The following is a 24,004-nucleotide window of genomic DNA, read 5'->3' as shown; positions in this document are numbered from 1 at the left end:
CCTCATCAAATATAGTATACCTTACCAACAATGACATTGTAGCTAGCCTATAAGTTAATGGTTCTCTATTATTATTGTGCAAACCATAAATTTGTTTTTTTTGTTTCCTTTGAGAAAGGATAAAAATCTCCTTTATAGTACTAAAATGATCCCCTCATATCAAATCCTAAATTATAACAACGACAACAACAGTGAGCAGTTTCAAATGCTTTATGTGCGAAAAATATGATAAACACTTGACATAGATTATCTCATTTAATCCTCACAGAAACCAAATGAAGTGTTTACTGTTATTATCTCTATTTGATGAAGAGGATACTGAGTCTCAAAGAGAATTAATAACTCGTCCAAGATCATCTAAAGCTGAGTAATCAAGAGTGAATGCCATGCACACACAAAAGCCAGTCTGGACCAGCCTATTTTTGAGAGGATAACCTACAGGGACAGAAGTAGCAGGTGAGTGTATCTCTCAATATTAATTTACCTGGATATCTAAACATCATTCAAGAGGGGAACCAAGAACTAAGCTACAAACTTATCTCATTGAGAGGATCATTGGCCTTCTGAAAAGATCAGGGATTGAGTCCAAACTTTGTGGTTGCATTTCTGAGATGTAAGCAAATGGGTTGCCATTTTGTTTATAACTAATTCCCTGTTGTGAGAAGAGATTCATGTCCTTTTTTTGTTGTTGTTGTTGTTTTCAATGTTGTGGTGCCAGAGATTCTTGGTCTTGTGCTTTTGTATGCCCCATGAACACCTCAAAATCCTTGACATAAAACACTCAGCTCTGTAGACATTTTCCACAACCTACTGAGATTGAGTCTCCAAATAATTTGGCACTCTAGAACAGGATAAATGTCTTTCAAAAAGGCAAGTCTGTTGGGTTTCCAAATCCACAAATAACAGTGTCTTTCACTTAACAAATCACTGGTGGAACTGTGGTTGAAATATTGTGATCTAGAACCTTCAGCTGTACGGTATTTGCATACAAAATTGTTTGGAAGTGGTGTGCTCACGTCAGTAACATCACAATAATTAATGGATTTTCTGTTGTGTGTTTCAGTCTTGTGTTTTTAGTTGACAATTTGCAGTCCCCTGGTATTGCAGCATTGTGCTCCAACAGAAAGTAAAATTTAACTTGGTTTTGGAATTCTAAGTCAATGTGTTGTTGCCTAGGAGACTGGTGAGCCTATTCAATGGACTGAAAGTGAAAGCTGGGGAGAGGTCAAATCTAGTATGACCCAAAAGAAATGAATGGAAATTCAGAATTAGTGACTTCTCTTGTGTATGCCAGCATCTTTGGGAACTTTCCTCTGTGACAGATAGATCACCATGCTATTGGTATGGTTTGTTACTTTGAATTTTATTTGTAAATACTATAAACATAATTTCATTCTTTCCAAACCTCCCAATTGAAATTAATATATTCATGTACTTTATAAATATAAAATGTCTCAAACTAATTCAAAATCATTTATAATTTAACAGTAGGAGTATCTTTGCAAGTCAATAGAGGTTCATGTGTCATAGAAATTTTTTTTTAACCCTCCTAGAAAGATTCAGCTACTTGCTCAAAGAATAGCTGTTACTGCAAAATCAGCTATGCTCACAAAACAGGACATTCTTTTATTGTGAATATCATTAGAGTCTTTGAATTTTTTTAAGATTGCAGAATGATTGGCATGTTTATTTATATCATACTTTTATGTTTTAATTTAGATAAGTATAATAAGCTATTATATTTCATGTTTTACCTCAATAAATCTTATAGTTCTTAGTGTAAAAGAGCAGTAGTTCCCAAAAGAATATTGTTCAATATAGTTTTGTGATTTATGATAACATCTCGTGCTGTAAGTATTCTTCACTATGTAAACAGGCTTATATGTATGTGTGGAGACTAGTAATTATTTGAAAAACATTTTGTTTAAACACAATTTTTTATTGATTATTTATAAATTTTATATTTTTCACCCCAATTCCCCTCATTTTCCAGTCCTTCCTTATCTGCCCTTCACTCTTGTAACATCTGCCACAAAAAAAACTTAAAAAGAAATAATGATGAAATAAAAATAAGAAATAAAAATTCAAATAAGAATATTAATTTTTAAAACAAACAGTCAAACAAAACCAAACAGACAATAAAAAGGAAACCAACAACTAAAAACCCACTTTGTTCCTCCTTTCCCACCTCCTCAGCACCTCTTCCTTCATCTTAGTTCATTGGTAGCTGAGGCGTATGACGCCGTGTATCCATCGTGCAAACACCTTTACTTGCAAATGTCCATTGTCCAACATGTTACTGGTCAGGTTCAAGGTCTCTGACTTTGAACTGCTCTTTAGGAAGTATCCACTGTGCTGCCAATAACCCAGAGGGCAGGCAGAGAAATGGAGAGAGTTAATTGGTAAGAAACAGAAAAATTACTTTTTATTATAGATCTTCTTTGCAAAAAAAAAATATTTTATGTTAAGAGCATGAACACTTATTTGCTACTTGGATGCCCTTGATAAAATTACTTCATCTCCTGCTCTGTTTTTGTTGTTGTCAGAAGGACAACAATAACATCACTGACCTCATGAGTCAGTAAAGCTGTGCATACGAAACATGAAGAACTGTGTCTAGCATAAAGAAAGTACCCAGAAGACATTATCACAGTTGTTTTTATTTCATAATGCATAAAGTTTCCCATTACTCAGGCAATATATGCCAGTCAGAAATGGTCTCAACCTTGATTTGACTTTTAATATTTGTTGATCCTTAAGGAAGTCTTTAAGACTCTCTAGTTGTCTCTTAATGGATATCAAGGTTGAACCAGACGATGTATTTAAGGCACCCCATGGCACCTTTTCTGTGCTATTGAGATTGGATTTTCTTATCACTCCCTCCAATCCTCCTTGATATGCTCAGAATTTCTGAATACATCTTGATTCTTTTAGGATGTTTTAAAAAATTCAGACAATCTAGAGCTTGGCAAGTGGAGTACATATGCGAACATCACTGAACTACACCTCTGAGAAACCAGCTGACTTATTATCTGCATGCACACTGAACAGAATTAGGCAAACACCCCCTGCCAGTCCCATAAAAAAAAAATCTGTACTTTTACATGGCTGGGATAAGACTAACCCACATATATATGCTTTCTAACAGGGCAAAAGTTACCTTGGCCAATAAATAGAAATTCCTTTAGGCTATGGGAGGCTCAACAGCCCTAAGCATAGTTATACCTATATGTACAAGAACATACCCACATTTCAAGAAAGCATAGGAATTGATGAACTGTTTCTTGAAAGCAGTCTTTCTATTTTGGCTTTGGCTAACTTTTTCTGGTGCTCTATCTTTGCTGCTGGCCCTTTTTCCCTTTGACTTTTTCTCCAATGACCCATTCTCTGACTTTCTTGAGGGAACATGAAAATACTGGCTGTGCAGATACCAGTGGTGAAAGGCCTCTTCCTCTTCATGAATGGCATGTAGCAACTCTCTTTTACTCATTCCTGAAGGTGAGGGGAGCTTTGCAATCTTTGGAGAAATGCATAATATCTGCACCTTAAGTTCATATAGAAAGGAACATGAACAATGCTACTTAATAACTTAATTGACATGCTTTAGTTTAAAAATACAAACAAAACAAAAATATTGAATCAAATTATTAAGTATGTTTTTAAAATTTGAGGTGGCTTTTAGCTCTAATAAAATGGCAAACACAACAGAGGATGCATTGTTGTAGTTTAAACTTTCACAATTCAACATCTTTATGACTAAAAATTAAAAGATTATCCTTAGAGGATAAAGAAATATGAGCTTAATTTAAGGAATATATTTAGAAAAGACCATTAATATATTACATGGAAATTAATAAATCTCATATTAAAACCTGTGTATTAAGTCAGAACATTGCCAGACTCAACAAATATCACAAGACCATGCTGTACAGGGGGTGAGTTTAAGAGTTCCAAAATCTCAGGCCCTTTCTGTGTTCAGCACATCCTGGTAAGGCAAGGGGAGCTAGGAGCGTAAAATTCATCCTCTTTTGCTAGGAGTAAGATGGCTAAGCAACAGGAAGCTTATTATTTTAGGACATTCTTGAATTAAGTAAATTGAGTCCGGTGCTAAAAGCAGCATCCTATAATGTATTCATTCTTCATTGGATATTTACTAAATACTTCCTAGTTCTTTTCTGTGAGATATAGGTTGGGTAATAAATGAAGTAAAGTCTGTTCTCTGTCCATGTAGAAGTCATACCCACTTGCAGAAAAGAGCCACCCAAATAGCTGAGTGAAACTCTATGCAGTATGCTGAGATTCATGGCTGTACGGAGAAAGGCAGGTTCAAGTTTACTTGGAAAGAATCACAGAAAAAATACACATATAAAAGAAAAAAATGATTAATTAAATTTTGTAAGTTAAGTGGATTTCATCAGGAATATAATATTTTAATACTATTTTCCAGGTGAGGTAATTCTCTACCAGAGTGTTATTATTAGCTATATACTACTTTATTCTATGCACATAACAAAATGTATTAACTCTGCTTCTCTTTTTGACCATTAGGATGATTCTAGCTCTTAGAAAAAAGCAACAAACAAAATTTCTATGTCTGTTCATATAGTGCATGTGACTGATTCTATTCTTAGACCACAACCTTATATGTAAGGTCCCTCAATCAATGGACCACCATGTTTTTAAACATTACTAAATAATACTACTTTCTATTTGGCCAATCATGGGTCAGAAACCTAAATATTTCTTTTGTTGTTTGACCTTGGGCAAGTTGCTTAAGTGTCAATACTCCATATATTAAATTGAAGTAGAAAGAAGCATTTATTTTAAATTTTTGAGATTATAATAGTTACATCATTTCCCATTTCTATTTCCTCCCTTCAAACTTTCCCATATACCTCACCTTGCTCTTTTCAAATACTTGAGTTTTTCTTTAATCGTTTTATACATATATATTGCTGTTTTATGTCTACATATATAAATAATCTATATATTTGTATGTGTATATATTCATATTTATAAATTCATAAATGAAAACTTTTTAAAGCGTGAGGACAATAATTCAATTAAATTATTCTTCAATAATAGAACATAATACTGATTCATATATTATTAAACATAGATCTACAGTAAGTGCTAAACCCTTGCATCATAACCTATGTGTACTAAATTTGTTAATTTAATGTCTTAATGACTTTCTAACAAGAATTAACCAAGGCTTAGAAAGGCTAGTTGGGAGGATTTTATCTTACATTCACTATGTGCCTTAAATCTCATTCCTAACAACTGCTCCCATAACTAACTTTATGCAAGATACCTAATCGTCTATACTCAGAAACTACGCTTGCAATGATGACATACTACAGTACTAAGTGAGGAGACAGAAAGGGGTATGATATTTTTATTCTGAAACTTAATACCCTTGCTAATCTGTAAGACCTTTGCTCAGATATATGAAAATGAAGATATGGTTGTATGTTCATTCTTTGTTCAAAAACTGAGTCATTTAAATTAAAGTTCTGGGTAGACAGAATCCATATTCAAGCTATTATTGTGCTTTAAAACCAACATGGATTCCATTCCTGAAGGAAAAGGGATAGAGCGCAAAACAAATACTTCCCCCACAATTGTCTATGTGCTTTGCTCTCCATATTACATTAATGTGGGACATTGACTTGAAGGACTTGGATTTATTTTTGAACTCCTGTCAGCACTCCATAATTAACATTGCCCAGAAGAGAAATGCTATTTTGTCTTCCGCATCATCAACATAACTGTCAGCAAATAAGAAAATTGTCTTTGCCATCACTGCTGCTAAGGCACAAAGCAGCAAAGAACAGCTGGACTGCTGCACACTGGGCTGGGAGCATGACTGTCACTTAGCGCAACACATTCAGTTTCTACCCACCTATTTATGCTTTAAGAATGTGTCTTGAAGTACCACTTCAATTCCAATCTATTTTTAGATTCCTAATTTGATATATTTGCTGATCTCAATATTGTTTATCTCAATCATCTCCACAAAATAAAATTGAATAGTTAATGCTGACTTACTTGTGGCTACTCCACTTATCTACATTTACTATGCTGCTTTGTTTTGTTGTTGTTGTTGTTCTATAGTCCATATCATGATTCATAGCTTTCTGTCCTAGAATTTCATTGAAATTTATAATAGCAATAGGTATTAATCCTTTTTGAAAGGTGATAGTAAAAGATATATCTTTCTTTAGTAAATGAGTAATAATAAAGTACAGCCTTTTACTCTTTAATGGTGAAAAGCTTGTGTGGCCTTTATATTCACAATGTATCCAAATTCCATAATATAGTATTATTAAATAAAATAGTGTAAGGTAATTTTCTGACAAAAGATGATATATTAAAATTTTTAAATGCATATATGATAGGATATTGAGATGATAGAAGCACTTCAAAATCATTTTTTAAAATTGGTAACAATTCATTTCTGTTTTAGCCCAAAGATTTTGTTGTTTATTATGTGTTCCTCCTCCAAACTGAAAATACATATAATAGTTTTACAATGATTTTTACAGTAATTTAGTCATAGTACCTAGAGGTGAAAATAACTCAAATGTCATCTGATTAATGAATAAACAAAATGTTAAATATTCATATAAATGAAATCACTAAGAAATTGAAAAAAGAGTGAAGCACAATGTTGTAACCTAGACTATTAAATCACTGTGTTATGTGATAGAAAATAGACACAAAATGCCACATAGTTTATTTAAGAACATTATAATAAAATCAAATAAAATTTGTATTAAATGACAATAATAAACAAATCCATAGAAACAGAAGGTGAATTTATGACAGATATTCTCAACAGAACCAAGCTAACTAGACATTTGAGATGTTTCAGACAATAGAGGTGCTTGCTGTGGAGCCTGGCTACCTGAGTTCAACCCCTGGGACCTATACAGTAAAAGGAAAGAACTGCCTCCTGCAAGTTGTCTTCTGACCACCACAGGCATCACTGCATACCTAACAAACTAGTAAATAAATGTATTAAAAAGAAAACTACGTTAATACCTGACAGAAAAGGAATGCTAAAAAACAAGGTGTCGGGGTTGACTTTGTTTTTTAATATAACTTTAAAAAGCAACCTTGATGACTAACAAAAAAAAAAAAGTGAATTCATGGTTCCAGGGCTTGGGACAAGGAAGGTGGAAATGATATCATTCATAAGTTAGTAATGAAATCTTCTAAAATCAATTATTGGTGATCATTATACAAGTTTGCAATGATATTAAAAGCCGCTAAATTATGCTCTTTGATAAGATGGCATTTTAGATAGTCAAATTATATTTCAATAAGTTATCATAGAAATATATATGTGTATATATATATATATATATACATACTATTGAAAAACAATATAAGATAGAAACAAAGAATAAACACAGAAGGAATTTAGGAATATAATTGATCATCTTCAACTTTTCATCTTACACATACCTGATCAATATTTATATTGTGATACCTTCAGATTCTCTTTGAAATAAGTACAATTTGATTAAGTATGCTTTCTAAGTACAAGTAGATGTTCACTCCTTACTGCTTTAAGACTGATTGTTAAGTGTTGTTAATAAGAAACAAGAAGAGATGTTTGTGATCAAAGATACACCCATGGTTAGCCCTTTGGGACATAGAAGTACTCAGGAACTACATAAAATGGGGAGCCTGGAAATACTAACAATGGCATTCCTGTCATCTGGAGCAGTAATGATGTTAACACTTTATAAAAAATAGACCAATGCCAACAAACAAACAAATAGCCAAGCAAGTAAGCAAACAGTGCTGTCGCGCACACCTGTGATCCCAACACTTGGGGGGCCCTGGCAAGCAAATCTCTGATTTCAAGGCCAGTATGGTTTACAGAGTAAGTTTCAAGACATCGAGGGCAACATGGAGAAACCTTGTCTCAAAAAAAAAAAAAAAGATATAAATAAAAGAAGAAAAAAACAATGTTTATGTTCACTATTTTTCTTACTCAAGGTTAAGTGAGTGTGCCTCAATTCTTTTCCCACTGGAAACAGATTTTAACATTTTACCTATCCATATGTGGAAGGCAGATCACTCGAGGAATTTCAGAACTCCAATTCTGATGCCTAACATGTAGAATAAAAAAAAAAAAAAAAAACAAGCTTGTCTAAAAGCTTCATGTGTCGTTTTCCTAATGGAAGATTTAGTACACTTAAGAACATTTTAATGAGTTCAAATCAGATTTACGGCAGAATGAACAAATGAGAATAAGAAACAGAGGTCAAAATGTGTTTTCTGACTTCTTTGCTGTATCAGTTAGATCTTTGGGGAAAGAACTTAATTCAAGTTGATGTGTGATTGCTTCAGTTTTGATAGAATGTAATTCAGACTATGTCCGGTTTCATTAAGACTGCTGCGGGAGCACTGGAGTAATTCAAAGAGAAGAGAGACGTGAAGGGCACTAAGTGTATTCGTCGGAGCTTATGTTTATCCTGTGGTTTACTGTTAGACCATGCATTGATCTATTAACTGATGTCTGTTATAATTCACTGTTTTGTAACTTTGTGTAACATTGCTACTTGAGTATTGCAATCACTTCAGATTTGGGGCCCCGGACCATTTGTTGCCTGTGACACATCTAAGATGTGGTAGCAAAGACTCAAGCAGTAGAATTAGATGTAGAGTTACATGACCAGTTGCTTTGTGATAGATTCTAAAACTAAATTAAAATGAGTGGGCTAACACCTTCTCTGTCAGTTTGTATTTTATCAGCCTTATAACTGTTTATGAAAGAAAGAGCCTTGTGTGAGAACTAATGTCTGTCTTCTCGCATAACTTTACATAAAATAAACACTATCTTTGGACTTGCTGTGTTACCAAACTATTTTATGAATCAATTACCTCACACCCCATAATAATACTATTGCAAATTTTTATGCTATTTGGGTAATAATATATGGAAAGTGAGGTTCAGATTTTAATAGAGGTTGAATTTTCAGTAACAAAAAAATAAAGGCAACAATTATAAATTGAAATAATAAAGTCATAATGATTCATAAAATTTTGAAGTATTCTAGTTGAAGTCAAAAAGTTCCAGAATGTTAACACTTTTAATTCTTCAGAAATCATGAAAGGTATACGTATTTATTTATTTTCATTTCAGTGCAATGCAAATTCTAATTGATGTTAATAAGAAAAACTGGAGTCACATATTAGGGGTGAAAGTTGGCAGAACAGAGAACCAGAGCATCCAACCACTAGTTCTTACCTCTACAAAATTCTCAGACCAAATGGGGCAACCTGTCTCTACAAGTCCTCAGACTAAATGCAATTTATTCATGTCTCTTCTTACTTTATATTCCTCTCTCCGCCTAGCCATGTCCCTTCCTATCTCCACCTTCCTAGTGCTGGGATTAAAGGCATATGACTCCCAAGTACTGGGATTAAAGATGTGAGCTATCACTGCCTGGCTTGAGTCCTCTTTTAGACTGGATCAATATAGAGTAGCTCAGGGTGACTCTAAACTCACAGAAATCCAGAGCCTCTGCCTCCCAAGTCATGGGATTAAAAGTGTGTGCCACCACTGCTTGGCCTCGATGGCTAACTCATGGCTTAATTCCACACTGTGATCTTCAGGCAAGCTCTATTTATAGCACACACACACACACAAAAAAAAATCACCACATTTTATATATGAAGAAACTGAAGGTCCTATGTCATAAGCCTAGCCCTTCATAGGACATGGTTTCAGAACTCAACACACCCATTATAAAGCATATCCTTGATGCTAGCTATATGCCAGCTGTTGGGGATTTATTGAGCTCCATCTTTGATATGAAAGTGGGTCATTTCTTCCTGAAGTTCTTGATCCATTTTCTAGTGCAGCAGTCCTTATATTTTATCTTACTTATGTTTATTTTTAAAGAGATTACAGATCACTGGTAACGCTCAATATCAAAAGTGATAGTGATTTTAAACAAACCTTGTGGAGAAGGAGACTATGTATTCTTTATAGTCACTTGTAGTCAGAAAAGTATTACATTTACCCTGTCTACCCGACCTTCCTGGAAAACATTCCTGATCTCACAGAAAGTTAAAAAAAAAATGATAAAGATTAGTTCATTTGATAGTAACTGGATGTTATGGACTCTGTAGGTATATTAGAGTGAACAGAAGTACTCCAGGACACTTTTTAACTTGCAACAGGATTGTTCATGAGAGTTTTTCATGATTTTTATCAGAATATCTGCTGCAGTCCTTTGACAAAGAGCTGTGTTCTGTCTTTCAACAATATACATATGAGAAACAGTGAATTTTTAAGCTTTTTCTCATCTGTGTTGGAATTTTCTTCTGTTCTTAGCCTAGTTTGCTGAAGGGCAGCAGACTAAGCACCAATAATTCTTGATCCTTCAGGTTCTTAGGCTATCGGGAAACACTCTTGTAGACTGTAAAGATTTGTCACTGGTATTAGTTTAACAAAGTGTTGATTGGCTAGTAACCAGGCAAGAAGAATAGACAGGGTGACCAGACTAAGAGAATTCTGGGAAGAGGAAAGGCAGAGAGTCAGTCTCCTGTCAGAATCAGAGGAGGTAATATGAAAATGCCTTACTGAGAAAAGTACTAAGCCATGTGACTAAACATAGACAATTTAAGTTATAGACAAATTATAAGTCAATTTTAGTTGTAAGAGCTAGTTAGTAATAAGCCTGAGTGAATAGGCCTAACAGTTTATAATTAATATAAGCTTCTGTGTAATTGTTTGGTACTGAGGCCAGGCGGTGTGGCGCATGCCTTTAATCCCAGCACTCGGGAAGCAGAGGCAGGCGGATCTCTGTGAGTTCGAGACCAACCTGGTCTACAAGAGCTAGTTCCAGGACAGGCTCCAAAACCACAGAGAAACCCTGTCTCAAAAAAAAAAAAAAAAAAAAAGGTACTGAATGGTTGAGGGACCAGGCGGGACAGAAACTTCCACCTACAGAAACTTCCACCTACATTCTTACACATTTAGATGTTAGACATTTTCACCAGCCCATTGATCTCACAATAGATAGCATATTGCCTTATTGAACTGCCATAACAAAAAGCCATTAACTGTGTGGTTCAGGCAACAGAATTAAAAATATATATTCTTACAATTAATGAACTTGGATATCAAGGAAAAGGAAAGAACATGACAAAGTAGAAAGGCAGAGAGACAGAGAAAGACACAGAGAAAGAAGAACATTATCATCTTCCATTTTAATGGAAATATTATTTTATGTAACTAAAATCACTTCTTTTCCATTTTCATACTAATTTTCCCTCCTATTAATTCTTTCTCCAAGATGAGTCATGTTAGGATTTAAACATTTAACCCATGCATTTCCAGGACACAGTTCCATCCATTATAGTCTAAAAGTGGTCAGGATTCATGCCCTTATAACACACAAGATACACTCACTCCACTGAGCCAGATTTCAAACATCTTATTTCCATCATATATTTCACTCAACAGTCAGCTTGTGATGTATAAAAATGAAGTGGAAAAAGATGTGTACTGATGCAAACTTTTTACCCAGCTGTGAGCAAGTAAAACCTGAAATTTTATGCAAGGTTTGGAGAAGTGTTATTTAAACAGTCATATTCTAAAGGACTAGAAAAAGAAAATATCAAGGTCAAAATTCCCAAGGAAGTTAAAAAATCCATCAAGGTAATTTCATTTGATTTCAAAGATTGAGAGTAATCCTCTCTGCAGGCTGCTGTGCTCGACTGGCCTATGATAGTGGAAACATTGCCTTTGACTTAAGAGTTCTTCAGTTCTCAGAAATGGTCCTAATCCCTCACTCCATGGGTGCCCATTCTCACAGTCTTAGGAGCTTCCTGAGTTGTTGGTCGAGCACTCCCTAACTTACTGACAACAATGGTGTAGTACTATTTACTGAATCTTAGAAGGAAGGTTTGCTCACAGACTGTAGGAAAAACAACTGCCAGAAAGGCCTCCAAATTGTCTCTCTGCTCAGTAGTTCTTTTTCCTAAAGGAGGTCTCACATTCTTGGGAAGAAACCTTAGTTCCCAAATTGCTTAGTTACCAAATTCTGACATCTGGCCTTCATTCTGCCTGGTTGCTTTTGTCCCACTTAGTTCCAGTTGGCGGTGTCTGGTAGAACAATCTCATTTCTATTCCTGGCTTTAGTTAAAATGACTGGTAAGCCCTGTTCATAATCCCTTTAAAGAATGAATTATGCATAGTAGAGTCACACTTTTTATATTCAATCCAGAAAGTGTTTTTTTCCAATGTGATATGGCAGAGAGTTTTCCAAATCTCAGAGTATGTATTTGTTATTGTTATTGTTTTGCCTAGCAGTTCTTCTGATGTCATTCCCACCCCTCACATTTTATTAAAAGTACTAATAAGAAAGCAGAATGTGACTTCAACACTATGTATTTTTCATAATGAAAATACAAAATTGTATGTATTATAAGGTTCTTTTTTGAAATACTAGATAATAATTCAGTCATATGCTTACAACCATGTATAATTTGACTTCTTTGTAGTTACACACTACAAAGCTTAGTCCTCATTTTTCTCTGATATGTCACAAGCAGATCTCTTTTGTTTTTGAAACAGGGTCTGGTTTATACCCCACTAGCCTCCAGTGATGTAGAACAGGACTGCCCTTGAGTTTGTAGTCTCTCTGCTTCCGACTCGTCAGTACTAGATTTATACAGCTGTGCCCCTATGCCCAGATGGTATAGTGACAGAGATAGAAAGCAGCTTCACACATGCTGGGCAAGCACTCCATCAAATGAACTACAAACACAGTACAAGATACACCTTTAACAGCATCATTTCTCCCAACGTTTTATTCACAATGAGAGGTGCATTTTGAAAGGTGACTGCTACTTTTTCTAAGCTTCCCTCTTCCCCTTGATAATATGTTCTATTGTCTTAGGTTTTTCTATTGCTGTGATCATATACCATGACAAAACACAACTTGGGGGACAGGATTAGTTACATCTTACATTTTCAGGAACTATTCCATCACTGAGAAAAAAAGCAAGGTAGGAACTGAAGCATGATAGGAATCTGGAGGCAGGAACTAATGTAGAAGCCATGGAGAAATGCTGCTTACTGGCTTTCTTTCTAGGTGGCTTGTCCAATCTGCTTTCTTACACCTCACAGGAACACCAGCCCTGGGATGTCACTGTCTACAGTAAGCTGGGCCCTTCCTACCAACTATCAATCAAGAAAATGCTCCATGGACTTGCTAGCAGAAAAGCTCCCTTTTCCAAGTGACTCTGGCTTGTATCAAGTTGACATAGTATTAGTCAACACACCTACCAGGAACTTTCTAGAATTTTCTCTTATGTTCATATTTCCATAGTGTATTCAAGATAATTCTTCCAGTTTCTACTCTTAACAATTGCTCATCTTCAAAGATATCTCTAGGTTAACAGATAATTTTTATAGCAAGATCTTATCTCACAGAATCAAAATTTATTACAGTTTTCTTAAGTTACCCAAGCAAAGCTCTTCAGACTCAGTGACTTGAGCAGATCCTTACCTCTACACAGCTCTGGGAGCCGATTGTCTAGTTCCAAGGCACTAAAAGAGTTAAGTTTATTTGAGGACTTTCTTCTTGGTTTATAGATGGCTGCTTCTTTGCTGTGTTTTTACATGTTCTTTTCTTGGATGAGAACAGATGAGATAAAGAGATTAGACAGGCAATGGAGAAATGGCTAGATTTTAGATGCATAAATGTTTTTAGTAATCTGATGACATTTCCTCATCTTATGACATATGGGTCCAGTTGGTGAGCTCTTCCCCCCAAGTCTAGTTCTTCTGCTCTCAGAACTCTTTAGTCGCCTGTAGTTCTTTGTGTAGGGTTGAGGCCTGGTAGGATTTTCGCCCTTTGTTTGAACATTGTCTTTTGTTGTTTTCCAAAGAGAAATGATCAACACTGAAAACATACAGCCAAGTAACATTATACAAACTGAGCATATTACATTTGGGAATACAAATATACATACAGATACATACATGCATGTAATAACAATTAGAAAAATAAAAGAGGCCGTGAATGTGAAAGAGAACAAGGAAGAGTATAGGGAAAGTTTTGGAGGAAAGAAAGGGAAGAGAATGATGTTGTGATTATATTACAATCTCAAAAAATTTTTTTAAAAATTTAGAAAATTATGACCTAACACCAAAAGTCCTATTGGAGTAGAGCCCTGATCTTTTAACTCATTTGATCTTCCTATCCCTTATAAAGGCCTTGACTTCAAATACTGTCACAACAAAGGTTGTGGCTTCAGCATGCGAATATGTTGGAAGTTCACAATTTATTTGATATTGTATAAAATTATGTTGGTTGGCTGAGAGCATTTATTTTCTATCCCTTACACCATAATAATTCACAGGAAGACTAGGAAAGAGGGCTTTTCAAATGAATAGTTTCTCGACTCTCTGTACAACAATTAAATTGGAATCTTCCAGGCAGAGCCAAGGTACTTTGAATTTTATAGAACACCAGGTGTGATTATAAATTTTCATGTAGGATTGAAGACCACAAGTTTAAATTTGTAAGGGTTCAGTAGCTCAATCATAAATGCACAAAATGTTTTTAATCCTTATAGAAAAAGCAAATGAAGAATTAGTACAGGTAGGAAAACATCATATTATACTTTATTTCAATCTCTATATTTTAGAAGCATAAAACACTTTTAACAACAGAAGGATGTAAGTTTATTTTTATTTCTTTTTCGAGACAGGGTTTCTCTGTGGTTTTGGAGCCTGGAACTAGCTCTTGTAGACCAGGCTGGTCTCGAACTCACAGAGATCCGCCTGCCTCTGCCTCCCAAGTGCTGAGGATGTAAGTTTAAAACAATAGATAAAGTCCTGGATTCTGAGAGTTAGGACCTGAATTCTGATTAAGTTAGTAGAATTCCAAAGAAAATTATAGATCACATTAATGTTCTTTGTTTTGGAGAGTGAGAAAGCTTCACATAGTGTCCCTTGTTTTAATAATTAAAGAATTTAGAATGTGGTAGGTAGTCACCAATCTGATTACAGTAGATCTCACTTCAGGCACCCATTCCACTATTGCTAGGAGTCTTAGCTAGGGTTATCCTTGTGAATGACTGGGGGTTTCCCTGATGTCAGATTTTTTTCCTAATCCCAAAATGTTCCCCCTTATCAAGATGTCTCTTTAATTACTCTCCCCCCTCCAGTCAGTCTCTAACATGCTCCCTCTAGTTTCCATCCTTCCATCCTTCTCTCTCCCAACCACAGTTTATCTAAGAGATCTCTTCTGTTTCCCCTTCCAAGGGAAATCTATGCATTCCTCTTTGGTCCTCATTATCTAGCCTCTCTGGGGCTGTGGACTGTACATTGTTTATTCTATACTTTACTCCTAATATCCACTTATGAGTGAGTGCATATCATGTTTGTCTTTCAATGTCTAGGTTACTTCACTCAGAATGATTTTTTTCTAGTTCCATCCATTTGTCTGCAATTTTCATGAAGTCCTTGTTTTTCACAGATGAGTAATGCTCCATTATGTAAATGTACCACATTTTCCTCATCTGTTCTTTGGTTGAGGGGCATCTAGTTTGGTTCCAAGTTCTGGGTATCATGAATAATGCTGTTATGAACATAGTTGAGCAAGTGTCCTTGTGGTATGATTGAGCATCCTTTGCATATATGCCCAACATTGGTATTGTTGTATCTTAAGCTAGATTGTTTCCCAATTTTCTGAGAAGCCACCATATTGGTTTCCAATGTGTTTGTACAAGAGACAGCTGTCCCGAGTTTGTGGAACTTCATAGACTCTGGACCAACCACATTTAGGGAGCCCCCATGGGACTGTCCTAGGCCCTCTGCATGTGTGTGACAGTTGTATAGATTGGTCTGTTTGTTAGGTTCCTAGCAATGATATCAGGACCTGTCTTTGGCACTTAGTTGGTCTCTTCTTACCCGTTCCCCATGCTGGATTTCCTTGCCCAGCCTTGACACAAGAAGAGGAACTCTGTCTTGCCTCAACTTATGTGCCATACTTTGTTCAAGCCTGTGGAAGGTTTACCCCTTTCTGAGTGGAGCAAGAGGAGGAGTGGAAGGGGAGCTGTAGTTGAAAAAGAGTAGGGGTGACTTGGAGGAGAGGAGGGAGGGGGGAAAAAGTATTAATTAAATACAATAACAAAAATTCATATTGGGAGGTCTAAGTTGTCCACTTCAAATTAGTTTCCCTCTGTGACACTAAGATACTCTAGCTATGGACAAAGGGATTTGCAACTCTGTCCTGGAAAAGCCTAAATTAGCTGAATTTTATTTACAAAACTGGAGGAGTCTCTAAAAGACAAAAGGGCACCTGGAAGTGTCGGAAATTCTGGTACAAGTGTTTTAGGTCTCAGAGGATGCAGAGGAGATAGAGACTATATCCCAGGGAAGCTGGGAGCAAGGGTAGAGCTATGGAAAATGATAGCTGGCCTTTGATCTTTCTGGACCCCGAAGAGAGGAAGGAGGCCCTTTTGTTGTTTGCTGCTGCTTTGTTGGTTGTGTTCCTTCATAATACTGGGCTTTCTGTTGTTGATTTGGAGACTCTACAGACCTAACTTGTTGAAACTTGTCAGAAGCTAACCTCCACATGTGTTTTAAGTTGGGGCTGCCTGAGAAATTGTTGTGTCAGAAACAACAGTGAGTGCAGCTGGATTTATCCATCTCTGTCTTCTACTATTGGTATTAGAAACAAGCCAGTCCAGTGCAATTGTTGATTTGGAGACCTAAGGCTAGCTAAAATATAAATCTTTTATCTCCCTCTTTTTAAAAGTGATCTCTTCTTCTCCAAAGTGTGTGGGAGGCTCTGTCTGTTGAATTGCATTTTGATGAATTTACCATAAAAAGCTGTTCTATGTTTTATATAAATCCTTCATTGGAAATCTGTAGAGAATATTGGTAGCTTTCCTCCTGCCTGTGTATACTGTACAACTCCTCAGGGTAGACACAGCAGCCAGCTTTCAAATACTGCCTTTGACTTTCAAAATTTTATTTCTTCTGGGTTCTCCTTAAATGACAATAACAGTAACATCTGCTTCATAGAACGGCTGTCATGAATGTTAGATTTCCTAGCACATAAGAAACAGCATTGCTCAATTTACAGGTGGGATCCCAAGAAGATAAGGATACCTGAAGCATGACATTTCCTTGTCAAACCCATTAAAAAGTCAATAGTTAATTTGAGCGGGAGCTTGTCTTGGTATACACTGGCCAGGATTTGAGCCCTGACTATTATTAAGATAATATGTAAGTTTAGGCATCAATGATTAACAACTTTCTTAATTCATATTTGAAGTTAAGAAAATACAGTATCTCCTTTTTCTACTTGACATAGCAGTTGAATAAAGTCACCATTATCTCTCACCTTGAAGACTAGTGCCTTCCCAATTCATCTCATGGTTGCCATAGTCTGGATACACTACACGTTGGAGTAGGAGATTTCTTTGCTTAACATTTGCATTGATTTTTGCAATATTAAATATAAATGTCAATTAAAACGGAAGACTCTTCAGTCCTTTACAGTCCTTCTGCATCAAAGTCACACACCTTGGAAGAAATCACCTTTCCTTTATTTGCTCTGCTGCCATCACACATGCTTCCTTTATGTTCCTGAACATACTGAACCTTATCTCATTTTTTGGAGCTTTGAATGTGTCTGGGACCTTTGTATATGTTCACACTCAATAATCATTGCCTAAAGTCTAGAAAGAACAGTTACTCTTCAAACTGTATGACTCTGTTCAAGGTCGTAATTTGAGAAATGTCATTTCTTATCATCCCCTCTAAAGTGGACAGCTGTCCAGGCTGATTGCCATTCCCTCACACCCTCCGCATCTCTGATCAGGCTTCACAAACACCATGTCTATTTGTGTCTTTACTTACATCTTGTTTCTCTTCTCTGACATTTAGGGGGCTACATATTACCTGAATTATTCATAATATAATCTACAGTGCATGACACACAGTAGGTGTTTAGTGAATATAATTAGAAAGAAACTGGCAGAAAGAGAGATGGATTGGCTGTCATCACATAAAATGTTCTTAGCATACTTTTTGCATCACTAAAAGATGGAAGTAAAAATAGACAATTAAGCCCTGAGCACACATGTTTCAGTATCAAGTAAAGAATGCCCAGTTCAGCATGGACTTTGGATTCTAAATGGAAAGAAAAATCACAATCTTCCTTGTAAAGCTCTGAATGTGAGAATGGCCACTTACACAGAGGAGGAAAGGGTGTGGCTTTTCCAATGATGTTCCTGACTGCCAATTTTGGGTTTGTCAGTTGGATTGGTGTGTGGCTGATGGAGGCTGGATATAGGTAAGGATTCTGGCACCAAGTTGTTTCTGTCACAGTCATTGTATCTCTCTCGGTTTAAGTGTTGATAACACAAAATGGAACCTAGTCTATACCAATAACTTCACTTGTTTTGGCAGGCTTGTGAATCAGACTCGCATTTATCATTATATCATTCTTCTTTCCTTCAAGAATGAAACAGATATGAGGGTAATCTTAATTCCTGGCAGTCTGCATCACAGCACATCTATTTCTAGAAGGCCTGGATCATACGTTCTTCCAAATCTGTTCTCTGAAACTCTTGTTACACTGAAGTTGCTTTTTCTGCCTCTACCAGCTGGACACTCAAAAACGCGATATGAAGAGGACCTATTTAGTTTTGTCATTCTACCCTCTGAAGAAAAGGGGACTGGGAGGCCTCATCCTGATCTAACAGTTGTGTGTGCCTCTTTGACTACATCGTGAGAATGGCATGCCTGACAAATGCCTCCTTCCTGTCAGTGTGACATGAATGTCAGTGTCATGCTCTACATGATGTCCTCCCACAGTCTGTCTTGAAGGACAGGCAGTTTCAACTGTGAATATTGGATTTACACATATATCCTCAGCCATACTGACACTCACACTTGGAAGACTAACTTTGTAGCTGACACCCTTCTAATAAATATTAACTCATTAAAGGTTGATATTCAATAAATGGGAGAGCTGACACAAGAGAGGTTAACTCTGGCATCTGAAGTTACTCAATTATGTCCTTAGGCAACCTGGCTTACGATGCTCTATTGTTGGCCAATGTCATCTGCTTCCCCAGTGACCATCCTGTTGTGTTCTTTGCCTTCCTTTGTCTGGCCTGTGGAACAAAGAAATGTTTGCACTTATCAAAGTAAATACTACAGCTTTAATTTTTAATGCTACTTATCTAAATCCAATTATCTTCAAATAGAATTCTATGTACCTCTCTGTGCATCTTCAGGCTCATAATTATAATTCTATACCTGACTTTACCAAGTGTTTGGAAGTTATGACCAAAGCAACATTTCCTCAGTTCCTGGGGTAAGATTTTCAAAAATTATAAGATTTATGTTCTACATTATGGTAGATTTTTGGTAATGGATAGTAAAATACATGTGATCCTTAGAATAAAATTTAAGTGTGCAAGGCCACCCATCTTCATTTCTGTTTATCTTCATTTCTGTTTAAATTCCACAATTTAAAATGCACAATGAAACCCTGAAAAGTGAAGTAAATTTACATCTTCTGTGAAGGAATAAAGTCCTCCATAATGACTACAGTCTGGGGAACAGAAAAGAAGAGCACAGTTTCAAAGCAAAATTCTCTCGTAATTAAGTATTATAACCAACGATTCTTTGATACCTTACCAACTCTGTGTGAATGTGCATGTTTATGCATATATTTGTGCATATTCATACATACTGTGGGTTTCCTAGACAACCATTTTAATACTAAGTAGATCTTTCCAGATATGAGTGGAATTTTCACTTCTTTCTAAATATCCAGAGGCCTTCCTGTGAAGACCATCAGGCCTGAAATTACGGCATCATAGCTCCAGAAACCTCAGCTGGATGATAAGCAACTCGAGAACCTCAATTGCTTTCTCCATAAAATGGGAATTTTAGAAGCTTGTTTTTAAAGCACAATTGAGGACTACAAAGATATAGCAATGAGATTAATCACACAGAGAACATAAATTTCTTTAAGGTGCATAGGTAAACTTGGGAGAGAGCAATTCAATTCATGTTTTAAGTAACTGATGGAGCTAGAACTAATGTTATATGAATAAATTTTTAGAGTTGGAAAGTCAAACCATTCCTGCAATTACTTTGTATTTTATTGAGATAGACAAAAAAGTTTGAGCCCATGTCAGCATAATTGTTTTTGGACCATATCACTTCCTCCCTAAACATTTTCCCCTTTCATCAGTCTATTTGTGAAACTGCTTGATCAGAAAAGAGACAGGGAAGGACTAAAGCATTAAAATAGTTTTTACTCAAAAAAAAAAACTGTGTTTACTCAGGAAAGAGTTAATGTGTATCCAGGGAGAAAATGAAACCGAGGCACTAAAACTTGTGTTGACAGGGTCTTACAAAGACTAAGAGAAAGAATATCAAAATGTGATTGTACTTACCAGGTGTGTGTGTGTGTGTGTGTGTGTTCATGTCTCCATGTACATGTGTGTATGTGTTTGTGTGTGTGTGATGTGTGTATATGTGTAAATATGTATACATATATTTGTGTATGTGTGTCTTTGGGTAAATATTGTTAAATGTTGGGAAAAGCCTAAGCAATAATGAAAACCAGAAAGGCAGGAAGAACAGAAAGAAGAAAGGAAGAAAAGAAGGAAGAAAGGAAGGAAGGAAGGAAGAAAGGAAGGAAGGAAGAAAAAAAGGAAAGAAACTCCTCATAATACACAAGAGCTAAAGAAAAGAAGTCAAAGTGACCCTTTTTTGTATAAACACTTTTGAATAATTAACTTTTTTGGGAAATTTTGCCAGTCGCTGGAATCTTTCAAAGAGTCCCATGTGTAATCTCCTGAGATGCTTATCACACTTATTAAAGACGCAAAATTATTATTTAAAAGAGGAAGGGAAGGGCTTCAGATCTTCGAATTTGTAAATAGGCATCGAGATGTTAGGTGAGGGTGGGAGACATTCTTCACAGATTCTGAGGAAGAAACAATTTACACATGGGGGCTGTGGAAATGAGATTGGGTACCATCTTCAAAACTTTGGTGTTAACACTCCCATGTGAGGAGGTTTTCTGTATACTTGATCTTTCCTGTGAAATTAATGAATTCCCTCCCACATAAGCAATTTGAGTCAACAAGGAAGAAAAAACAAACAAACAAACAAAACAACAAAATAAAGCCTTGGAGACACTTTGATTCATCAGGATCTGAAGGGTTAATCCTCCAGCCGCCACTAGGTGTCACGTTGGGACTGGTTTTGGGAACTTGCTGGCTCTAACTGACTTGCTTCAAATGAGAACAGACAACTTATCTGTTCATTTCAACTAAGGTTCTGCTTCCTTAAATAGACACTTTTACTCTGCATATGTCAAGTCTTTGGAATCTTTCCTTTTTGTCTCACAGGTGTTTACAAGCATTTAAACTTTTCACCCTACCATGAGCCTTACAGGAGGAGGTTTTGCGAAAGGAGAGGTAAAAATTAATGGGGTTTCTGGGGAGGATTTTATTTGTCAGTACTCCCCAAGATCTTTATTCTCCATCATGGAACACTTGGAGTTTACACACAGCTGACAGCTAGCTTGGCTTTGGCTGTATGATCTTCAATAGAGATGAAATTTAACAGAAGGACATTCTAAAGAGGCCATCAATGTACTTCTGCCATTTTTCTTTCCAGTGAGTTCCTTCTTGCTTTTCGTAGTTAATGAATAATAATTAAAAAAAAAAATAAAATGTACCTGGTTGGAATGTTTAACTTTGAACGAGCTCTCAGTTCCAAATATACTGTATTTTGCATGGAGTCAGGTTCGGAGGGCAAAGCTTTGAACAGGGAGAAAGATAATTTACGACCTCGTAAACCAGATAAAGATGGAGATGACAGAAAGAGCTTGAAATTCAAATGAAGACAGGTGGCCTCTGTTGTGGAAATCACTGCATGAGCATCTGTCATGGGTGAACTTCTCTCTGCTTCTAGGCATGTGAAAATGCTTAACGGCAGCTGTGGGTAAGAACCAAAAGCTTTGGATTTGCCTTGCTCTTTATAAAGGTTTTGGAGTTAATCTACCTGGAGGGAAGTAAAGCAGTGAGAAGAAATGAGGGAAAAACATATTGTTTATACCAAAAATCTTTGCCTGAGATACACATAATAGTAACTTGGTGTTCTGGGGTAATCTTACAGACACAAAATTCTAGAATCAGAATGCATAGTAAATAATGTCAGCAGGACTTATTTCAATTTCTGGGTATTTTCTGAATGTTCACACACTTACACTAGGTAATTAATGTACTCTGAAATTCAGGTGTTGGGTTAATAAAAACATAACAATAAGTGGGAACAAGATGGCCAGTGGCCTACGTTCTGTGAACCTTATATCCCAAGTGGAAATGGGATAAGTCTATAGGGTATGAAGAGAATAGGGCAGACTGGAGGCTAAAGAATTCCAGGACACACTGCAGTTTTTTCACCCCTGCTTTTGTAGAGGGAAATAGGCAATGAAAACAAGCAAGAAATGCAGGCTCATTACCTTTGTCATTTTGAGTATATAGCAATGGTTTGATTGATTCATCTTTAAAATGTGAACATCACTGAAGAGGGATGAAGGCCTAAATTTTAAGAAATTCCGCTAGAAACCATACAGTAAGAAGTAGCTTTGTAATTAAGGTTTGGGTTCTCAGACAGAGCCAATCACAAGCTTTGTGCCCTCCTTTACACAGAAGAGGAGCAATTCGTGCAAAACATCAGCACTTAGACCTCTTTTCAAAAGTTTCAGGAACAATTCCTTATAGGAGGGCTGGCATGGCTGGAATGCTATGGATAAGGAGGAAGAAAGGTGTATAACAAAAGAATAGGAAAAATTATATTAAATCATTTGAGTGAATTATATCCTAGCATAGGCTGCAACCAAAATGGTATGCTGAAAGAACACCCAAAAGGTCTTCATTCTATCTACAATAAAATCTACCCTCATTATTGTAGCCTACAAGGTTCTGTCTGTCTTTGACTGTTAGTACTCTACTTTTGTACTATAAGAAGTTCACTCTTCTTAATTGCCTTGCGAATCTATCTAGAAGTGGAACCATATTATGACAAACCCTATTAGTTACTGACATCCTGTCTCAGCCCTGTTTGATTATGTTAGTACAGCTCACCTCCCTCTGTGGTAGCTACAACCACCAGCTCTTTTCTTAGTCCCTTCAACACCTTGCTTTTGCATGTAATACAGTTCTGGAAAATGAGTCATGAGGGAGGCTAAGACTACACGCTTTAGTCTGAGAAAGAAACATTTAAATGTACAGATAATTCTGAGTTTGAGGCATTGCAGTGTGCATGCTGGGACTGGACACCCATGTTCTGACTGTTAGCACAGAAGTTATGAAAACCTGAGCATGTAGAGACTATGGAAAGATCTGAGGCTTTTACAGAGGCAATTTTCGCCCCTGGTCAAACTCAAGAACAGCCATCTTTTCTCCCACTGTTTCGAGGAATCATCGCTTATTTGTAGAATAGATGCTACATAAAAATAGTCATCTTTTATATTCCTGCAAAATCATTAGTGTAAGATAAGGGATGGATAGAGAGATAGCTCAGAAAGTAATAGTGTATATTTATATTCCACAGGACCCAAGTTCAAGTCCTAAAATCAGACTGCTCACAACCACCTCAGCTCTGACTCCATAAGAATCTGACACCTTCAACATTTATGGGCACCTGATGTCACATATACATATGTATGCACGCCCCCACACACAATCAAAAATACATTGCTAAAATAACATAAAGTAATATAATTGTAGCCATGAAGGCACATAAAAACACATTTATGCAGCAATTGTTTGCAGTGTGAAATTTATTAAGGCTAAATTCTTCATCACACAATGACCACTAACATTTTATACTTTAAGAAAAAGAAAAAATATTCTGGAGATGAAATAACTAAAACAGGAATTACAACCAAGTCCTAGATTTTTTTTCTCC

At 36.2% G+C, this 24,004-nt stretch overlaps 1 protein-coding gene across 6 annotated transcripts in view; it reads left to right on the top strand.

The window, feature by feature from the left end:
* Lrrc4c (leucine rich repeat containing 4C) overlaps nucleotides 1-24,004 on the top strand; it is a 1,388,491-nt gene that overhangs the window by 247,710 nt on the left and 1,116,777 nt on the right. For all 6 annotated transcript variants that reach the window (XM_057780295.1, XM_057780297.1, XM_057780292.1 and 3 more), the window contains exon 2: nucleotides 269-456. The gene's annotated coding sequence lies outside the window, so the exon portion shown is untranslated. The remainder of the gene's footprint in view (nucleotides 1-268; nucleotides 457-24,004) is intronic.

The sequence above is a fragment of the Chionomys nivalis genome, chromosome 9 (assembly GCF_950005125.1).
Source record: "Chionomys nivalis chromosome 9, mChiNiv1.1, whole genome shotgun sequence".
Classification (NCBI taxonomy): Eukaryota; Metazoa; Chordata; class Mammalia; order Rodentia; family Cricetidae; genus Chionomys; species Chionomys nivalis.
This window is presented reverse-complemented; position numbering and strand designations above follow the sequence as displayed.